Here is a 9427-nt window from a genome sequence, read left to right as displayed (position 1 = left end):
ACTTGATGCTCCTTCTTGATTTCTACCTCCGCAGCCTTTAGCATTGCGAAGAGCTCAGAAATTGTCTTATCCATCCCTTGCATATTATAGTTCATCACGAAGCTCTTGTAGCTTGGTGGCAGTGATTGAAGAACTCTGTCAATGACACTATCATCAGGAAGATTAACTCTTAGTTGAGTCAAGTGGTTGTGGTACCCAGACATTCTGAGTATATGTTCACTGACAGAACTATTCTCCTCCATCTTGCAGCTATAGAACTTATTGGAGACTTCATATCTCTTAATCCGGGCATTTGCTTGAAATATTAAATTCAACTTCTGGAACATCTCATATGCTCCATGACGTTCAAAACGTTGTTGAAGTCCCGGTTCTAAGCCGTAAAGCATGGCACACTGAACTATCGAGTAGTCATCAGCTTTTCTCTGCCAGGTGTTCATAACATCTGGCGTTGCTCCTGCAGTGGGTTTGTCACCTAGCGGTGCTTCCAGGACGTAATTCTTCTATGCAGCAATGAGGATAATCCTCAAGTTACGGACCCGGTCCGTGTAGTTGCTACCATCATCTTTCAACTTAGCTTTCTCTAGGAACGCATTAAAATTCAACGGAACAACAGCACGGGCCATCTATCTAAAACAACATAGACATGCAAAATACTATCAGGTACTAAGTTCATGATAAATTAAAGTTCAATTAATCAAATTAATTAAGAACTCCCACTTAGATAGACATCTCTCTAATCATCTAAGTGATCACGTGATCCATATGAACTAAACCATGTCCGATCATCACGTGAGATGGAGTAGTTTTCAATGGTGAACATCACTATGTTGATCATATCTACTCTATGATTCACGCTCGACCTTTCGGTCTCCAGTGTTCCGAGGCCATATCTGCATATGCTAGGCTCGTCAAGTTTAACCCGAGTATTCCGCGTGTGCAAAACTGGCTTGCACCCGTTGTATGTGAATGTAGAGCTTATCACACCCGATCATCACGTGGTGTCTCGGCACGACGAACTGTAGCAATGATGCATACTGAGGGAGAACACTTATACCTTGAAATTTAGTGAGATACCATCTTATAATGCTACCGCCGAACTAAGCAAAATAAGATGCATAAAGGATAAACATCACATGCAATCAATATAAGTGATATGATATGGCCATCATCATCTTGTGCCTTTGATCTCCATCTCTAAAGCATCGTTATGATCACCATCGTCACCGGCTTGACACCTTGATCTCCATCGAAGCATCATTGTCGTCTCGCCAACTATTTCTTCTACGACTATTGCTACCACTTAGTGATAAAGTAAAGCAATTACATGGCGATTGCATTTCATACAATAAAGCAACAACCATATGGCTCCTGCCAGTTGCCGATAATTGTGTTACAAAACATGATCATCTCATACAATAAAATTTAGCATCATGTCTTGACCATATCACAACACAACATGCCCTGCAAAAACAAGTTAGACATCCTCTATTTTGTTGTTGCAAGTTTTACGTGGCTGCTATGGGCTGAGCAAGAACCGTTCTTACCTACGCATCAAAAACCACAACGCGGTATAGTGATTGCTTTTTGATCTTCAGAAAGAACCCTGTTCATTGAATCCGATTCAACTAAAGCAGGAGAAACAGACACCCACTAGCCACCTGTGTGCGAAGCACGTCGGTAGAACCAGTCTCGCGTAAGCGTACGCGTAATGTTGGTCTCGGCCGCTTCATCCAACAATGCCGCTGAATCAAGAATCAACTAGTGACGGCAAGCAATATGTATATACCCACACCCACAACTCCTTTGTGTTCTACTTGTGCATATAACATCTACGCATAAACCTGGCTCCGATACCACCGTTGGGGAACGTAGTAATTTGAAAAAAAAATCCTACGCGCATGCGAGATTATGGTGATGCATAGCAACGAGAGGGGAGAGTATCGTCTATGTACCCTCGTAGACCATAAGCGGAAGCTTTATGACAACGCGGTTGATGTAGTCATACGTCTTCACGATCGACTGATCTAGTACCGAAGATAAGGCACCTCCGCGATCTGCACACGTTCGGCTCAGTGATGTCCCGCGAACTCACGATCTAGTAGAGCTTTGAGGGAGAGTTTCGTCAGCATGACGGCGTGATGACAGTGATGATGTTGCTACCGGAACAGGGCTTTGCCTAAGCACCGCTACAATATTACCGAGGTGGATTATGGTGGAGGGGGGCACCGCACACGGCTAAAAGATCAATGACCAACTTGTGTGTCTATGGGGTGCCCCCTCCCCCGTATATAAAGGAGTGGAGGAGGGGGAGGGGGCCGGCCTCCTAGGCGCGCCCCAAGGGGAGTCATACTCCCACCGGGAGTAGGATTCCCCCCTTGCCTTGTTGGATTTAGGAGAGAAGGAAGGAGGAGGGAGGAGGAAGGAAAGGGGGGCCGGCCCCCTCCCAATTCAGATTGGGCTTGGGGGGAGCCCCTCCTTTGCTCCTTTCCCCTCTCTCCCACTAAGGCCCAATAAGGCCCATATACCTCCCAGGGGGTTCCGGTAACCTCTCGGTGCTCCGTGTACTCCCGTTTTCATCCGGAACCATTCCGATGTCCAAACATAGGCTTCCAATATATCGATCTTTACGTCTCGACCATTTCAAGACTCCTTGTTATGTCCGTGATCATATCCGGGAATCTGAACTACCTTCGGTACATCAAAACACATAAACTCGTAATACCGGTCGTCACTGAACGTTAAGCATGCGGACCTTATGGGTTCGGGAACTATGTAGACATGACCGAGACATGTCTCCGGTCAATAACCAATAGCGGAACTTGGATGCTCATATTGGTTCCTACATATTCTATGAAGATCTTTATCATTCAAACCGCATAACGGTATACGTTGTTCCCTTTGTCATTGGTATGTTACTTGCCCGAGATTCGATCATCGGTATCTCAATACCTAGTTCAATCTTGTTACCGGCAAGTCTCTTTACTCGTTCCGTAATGCTACATCCCGTAACTAACTCATTAGCTACATTGCTTGCAAGGTGAAAGATCGTGGATGTCGCCTAGAGGGGGGGGGGTGAATAGGTGCTTTAAAATAATTACGGTTTAGGCTTGAACAAATGCGGAATAAACCTAGCGGTTAATTTGTCAAGCACAAAACCTAAAACAACTAGGCTTACCTATGTGCACCAACAACTTATGCTAAACAAGATAAACTACTAGGTGATAGCATGATATATGACAAGAAACAATATGGCTATCATAGAGTAAAGTGCATAAGTAAAGGGCTCGGGTAAGAGATAACCGAGGCACGCGGAGACAACGATGTATCCCGAAGTTCACACCCTTGCGGATGCTAATCTCCATTTGGAGCGGTGTGGAGGCACACTGCTCCCCAAGAAGCCACTAGGGCCACTGTAATCTCCTCACGCCCTCGCACAATGCAAGATGCTGTGATTCCACTAAGGGACCCTTGAGGAAGGTCACCGAACCCGTACAAATGGCAACCCTTGGGGGTGGTCACCGAACCTGTACACTTTGGCAACCCTTGGGGGCGGTCACCGGAACCCGTCAAATTGCTCAGGGCGATCTCCACAACATAATTGGAGACCCCGATGCTTGCCCGGAGCTTTACACCACAATGATTGAGCTCCGAACACCACCAACCGTCTAGGGCGCCCAAGCACCCAAGAGGAACAAGCTCAAGGGTACCAAGCACCCAAGAGTAATAAGCTTCTCAACTTGTAACTTCCACATATCACGTGGAGAACTCAAACTAATGCACTAAATGCAATGGCAAGGGCACACGGAGTGCCCAAGTCCTTCACTCTCAAATCCCACCGAAGCAACTAATGCTAGGGAGGAAAATGAGAGGAAGAACAAGGAGGAGAACACCAAGAACTCCAAGATCAAGATCCAAGGGGTTCCCCTCACATAGAGGAGAAAGTGATTGGTGGAAATGTAGATCTAGATCTCCTCTCTCTTTTCCTTCAAAAACTAGCAATAATCCATGGAGGGATTGAGAGTTAGCAAGCGAAAGAAGGTCAACAATGGGGGAAGAACGCGAGCTCAAAGGATGAGGTTCATTGGGGAAGAAGATCCCCTTTTATAGGAGGGGAAAAATTCAACCGTTATGTGCTCAGCCCGCACACGAGCGGTACTACCGCTCTACGAGCGGTACTACCGCTGGAGGAGCGGTACTACCGCTTAGCATGGTCAAAACACCCCAACGAGAGAGAAAGACATGAGCTGAAAAACTGCAGAGAGGTAGAGCGGTATGAGCGGCACTACCGTTATAGCCAGCGGTACTACCGTTGGCCGCAGCGGTACTGCCGCTTGGCCCAGCGGTACTACCGCACAGGAGCGGTACTACCGCTCCTACTACCGCTCCTACTGCCGCTGAACCCGACACGAGAAGAGCAGGACCCAAAATTGAGGCGGTAGAAGAGCGGCACTGCAGCGGTACTACGGCTGAGAGCTCCAAGCGGTACTACCGCTTGGGCTCGCGGTACTACAGCTGGGACCAGACAAAAGCCACTCTCAAGAAACAAGAACTGCCATAACTTCTTCATACAATCTCCGAATTGAGCAAACTCAAGCTTGTTGGATACAAGACGACGAGTAGCATCAAAACATCATAGAAGATGCATGTGAACTCCGTTTTCGATAGCTCTTGTTATGCCTAGCAAAACCTCCAACCGAAGATGCATGTGAACTCCGTTATAGTAAGAAGATGCAGGGGAGGAATGCCTAACAAAAATAGGAGTGAAACCTCCAACCGAGAAGAACCGACAAAACCTCCAACATCGAAAACATCATAGAAGATGCATGTGAACTCTGTTTTCGATGAAATCGAGCTTGTCATCAAGATGACCATAAGCTCTAAGACTCACAAAGAGAACCAAACAAGAACCAAGAAAGATGATGCAAGGATGCAATGGTTTGAGCTCTCAACTAACGATACGATCAAGCTACTCATCGAGAGCCCCCCTGATAGTACGACAATCAATCCTATAACCCGGTCTCCCAACTACCATCATGAGACCGGTAAAATAGAAAACCTATCAAGGGAAAACCTTTACCTTGCACATGGTCCACTTGAGCTAGATGATGACGATCTTGACTTCCTCAAGTTGGACCACCTTTCTTGATTGTGTTGGCTCGATGAAGACTAGTTGATTGCTCCCCCATACTCCACTATGAGTGAGCCACTCTTCTGCACATCTTCACATGTCCATTGTCACCACAATGGACGCCAAGCTTCAAGCATTTGATCTCTTCATGATGCTCCACTTGAACTTGCACACCGCAACCTAACCCCACAAAGAACTCTCACGAAGACCATGGGTTAGTACACAAAGCGAAATTGACAATGCTTACCATACCATGGGATCACTTGATCCCTCTCGGTACATCTTCCGCGCTTTGTGAGTTGATCAACTTGATTCATTCTTGACTTAATCTTGATCAACCTTGAATCTTTCCAATTCTCTTCATTTGGATGATGTCTCGAAGGTAGACATGAATGATCACACAATCTTCTTCTTCAAGACATGCTTGCAATAAGCTCGACACTCACATGACCAATCTTTGGATAATTCCTTGAATGGCACCTTGGTCGACACAAACTCTCCTTGAAACCAACACATGTACTCCAAGAAAAGCCTATGGACAAAGCCTTTAAATATAACTCAAGGCAACCATTAGTCCATAGAGATTGTCATCAATTGCCAAAACCAAACATGGGGGCACCACATGTTCTTTCACAAGGCTTATAGTGATGTACATTACCGAGAGGGCCCACAGATACCTCTCCGACAATTGGAGTGACAAATCCTAATATTGATCCATGCCAACTCAACAAATACCATCGGAGACACCTGTAGAGCACCTTTATAATCACGCAGTTACGTTGTGACATTTGGTAGCACACAAACTGTTCCTCCGGTATTCGGGAGTTGCATGATCTCATAGTCATAGGAACATGTATAGTTATGGAGAAAGCAATAGCAACAAACTAAACGATCATCGTGCTAAGCTAACGGATGGGTCAAGTCAATCACATCATTCTCTAATGATGTGATCCCGTTAATCAAATGACAACTCATGTCTATGGTCAGTAAACATAACCATCATTGATTCAATGAGCTAATCAAGTACAGGCAAACTAGTGACGCTTTGTTTGTCTATGTATTCACACATGTACTAAGTTTCCGGTTAATACAATTCTAGCATGAATAATAAACATTTATCATGATATAAGGAAATATAAATAACAACTTTATTATTGCCTCTAGGGCATATTTCCTTCATATAGTTGCCATGGGCCTAAATTTGTCATGGTCTAGAAATCAAATTTGTCATGGTCAATTTTTTTAATTGTCATGGTACATACACAAAATTTGCCATGATGTGTCGACTATAGTTGCCATGGGCCTAAATTTGTCGTGGTCTAAAAAATGAAATTTGTCATGGACAATTTTAAAATAAAAAATGCTATGGTACATATCCTAAATTTGTCGTGGTGCATAGATAAATAGTTGCCATGGGCCATTAACTGAATTTGTTGTGGTCCAGAAAGCAAAAAATTCCATGATGCATAGACTTAATTTTAAAATAAAAATGGTCATGGTAGATACACTAAAAATTGCCATGATGCATATACTATAGTTGCCATGATTGATAGACTAAATTTACCATGGTCCCACGAAATATCCATGGGCATGTGGAAAATTCAATAATTCATAAACAATTGCCGTGGTATAAATAGTATATTTGCCATGTTTTTGCACATCTTTAGTTTGTCGTGGCAAGTTTGCAAATGGTTTTGAGCATTTTAAAATGACATGGCAAGTTTGTCGTGTCTTTGAACATCTTAAGTTTCCATGGCAAGTGACATGTTTTTGAACATCTATAAATTTGCCATGGCAAGTTTGCATGTTTTTGAACATGTTAATTGAAGAAGTTTTCCATGTTTGCCATGTTTTTGAGCAAACCTAATTAAATGAAGTTTGTCGTATTTTGCACATAGTTAAGTTTGCAATGACAAGTTTGCCATGTTTTTGAACATCTTAAGTGCCAGGGAAACTTTGTCATGTACTATAACTTTGCCATGTTTTTAGCATCTTAAATTGTCATGGCAAATTTTCTGATAACTAACTTAGAATTATTTTGACTCTACAATTTGCCATGGCAACTTTCTGATAAAAACTTAGAATTTTATTTCACTCTACAAAAATTGCTATGTCAACTTTCTGATAACAACTCAAAATTATTTTCCACTCTAAAATTGCCATGGCAACTTTTCTGATAACAACTTAGAATTGTTTTTCTCTCAACATGTTGCCCAAATAAATGATGCATATATATCAACTCTCTGTTAAAAAATGGCTCTGTGCATTACGCATACACAACGACAACATACAAAGATAAGAAGAAACACAACAATATGTCACTAAATGATGAATTCAGGATGCTCACCGATAGCAACGATGGTGTACGGCGGCACGCAGGATCGAATCGAAGGGGACCGAGGCGCCTGGCGATGTCCAGGAGGCGAGCACGGGCATCATGGCCGAAGCCCCGTGTCTGGCACAACCCTTCCGAGCCTTTGAGTGGAGCGCCGTCACCCAGTCAGCGATGCCCCCTGTCCATGTCCGCCTCGCCTCCCCCGAGCTCGCCTTGTCGGAGATGAAAGCGGCCGAAGACGTGGGGCGACACGGCGGGGGATGCCGGTGGAGCCTCACGTGGCGCTTCTAATCCTCCCCCTCCATTCCTCTCTCCCTCCTCCATCTCCCCCAGTTTTGGGCCCTCCTCGCCGAACACCACGCCCGCCGGCCCCGGTGCAGGTCCGCCTCACCGAGCACCGCGGCCGCCGCCCCCTATGCCGGGGCTGGGCTTGATGCGGAGGAGGCAGGATCCAGCGGGGGATGCTGGTGGAGCCTCGCGCGGTGCCTCTTCTCCTCCCCCTTCCATTCCTCTCTCCCTCCTCCATCTCCCCCAGCTCTGGGGCCGCCTCGCCGAACACCATGCCCGCCACCCCCTACTATAGGTCTGCCTCACCGAGCACCGCAGCTGCCGCCCCCTTGTGCCAACACTGGGCTTGATGCGAGGGAGGCGCGATCTGGAGGCGCGTCGCCATGCTGGGTGATGTCTACTACACAACCTTCTTCTTGTAGACGTTGTTGGGCCTCCAAGTGCAGAGGTTTGTAGGACAGTAGCAAATTTCCCTCAAGTGGATGACCTAAGGTTTATCAATCCATGGGAGGCGTAGGATGAAGATGGTCTCTCTCAAACAACCCTGCAACCAAATAACAAAGAGTCTCTTGTGTCCCCAACACACCCACTACAATGGTAAATTGTATGGGTGCACTAGTTCGGCAAAGAGATGGTGATACAAGTGCAATATGGATGGTAGATATAGGTATTTGTAATCTGAAAATATAAAAACAGCAAGGTAAATAATGATAAAAGTGAGCACAAATGGTATTGCAATGCGTTGAAATAAGGCCTAGGGTTCATACTTTCACTAGTGCAAGTTCCCTCAACAATAATAACATAATTGGATCATATAACTATCCCTCAACATGCAACAAAGAGTCACTCCGAACAAACGAAGAGATTATGGTAGGGTACGAAACCACCTCAAAGTTATCTTTTCCGATCGATCTATTCAAGAGTCCGTAGTAAAATAACATGAAGCTATGCTTTCCGTTCGATCTATCATAGAGTTCGTACTAGAATAACACCTTAAGACACAAATCAATCAAAACCCTAATGTCACCTAGATACTCCAATGTCACCTCAAGTATTCGTGGGTATGATTATACGATAAGCTTCACACAATCTCAGATTCATCTATTCAACCAACGCAAAGAACTTCAAAGAGTGCCCCAAAGTTTCTACCGGAGAGTCAAGACGAAAATGTGTGCCAAACCCTATGCATATGTTCACGAGGGAACTCGCAAGTTGATCACCAAAACATACATCAAGTGGATCACGTGATATCCCATTGTCACCACAGATAAGGACGTGCAAGACATACATCAAGTGTTCTCAAATCCTTAAAGACTCAATCTGATAAGATAACTTCAAAGGGAAAACTCAATCCATCACAAGAGAGTAGAGGGGGAGAAACATCATAACATCCAACTATAAGACTAAAGCTCGCGATACATCAAGATCATATCACCTCAAGAACGCGCGCGAGAGAGAGAGACCAAACACATAGCTACTGGTACATACCCTCAGCCCCGAGGGTGAACTACTCCCTCCTGGTCATGGAGAGCACCGGGATGATGAAGATGGCCACCGGAGCGGGATTCCCCCTCCGGCAGGGTGCCAGAACGGGTCTAGATTGGTTTTCGGTGGCTACAGAGGCTTCTGGCGGCGAAACTCCCGATCTATTTTGTTCCCCGATGTTTCTAGGTTAT

Source organism: Triticum dicoccoides, chromosome 7A, assembly GCF_002162155.2.
Source record: "Triticum dicoccoides isolate Atlit2015 ecotype Zavitan chromosome 7A, WEW_v2.0, whole genome shotgun sequence".
In the NCBI taxonomy this organism is placed as follows: domain Eukaryota; kingdom Viridiplantae; phylum Streptophyta; class Magnoliopsida; order Poales; family Poaceae; genus Triticum; species Triticum dicoccoides.
This window is presented reverse-complemented; position numbering follows the sequence as displayed.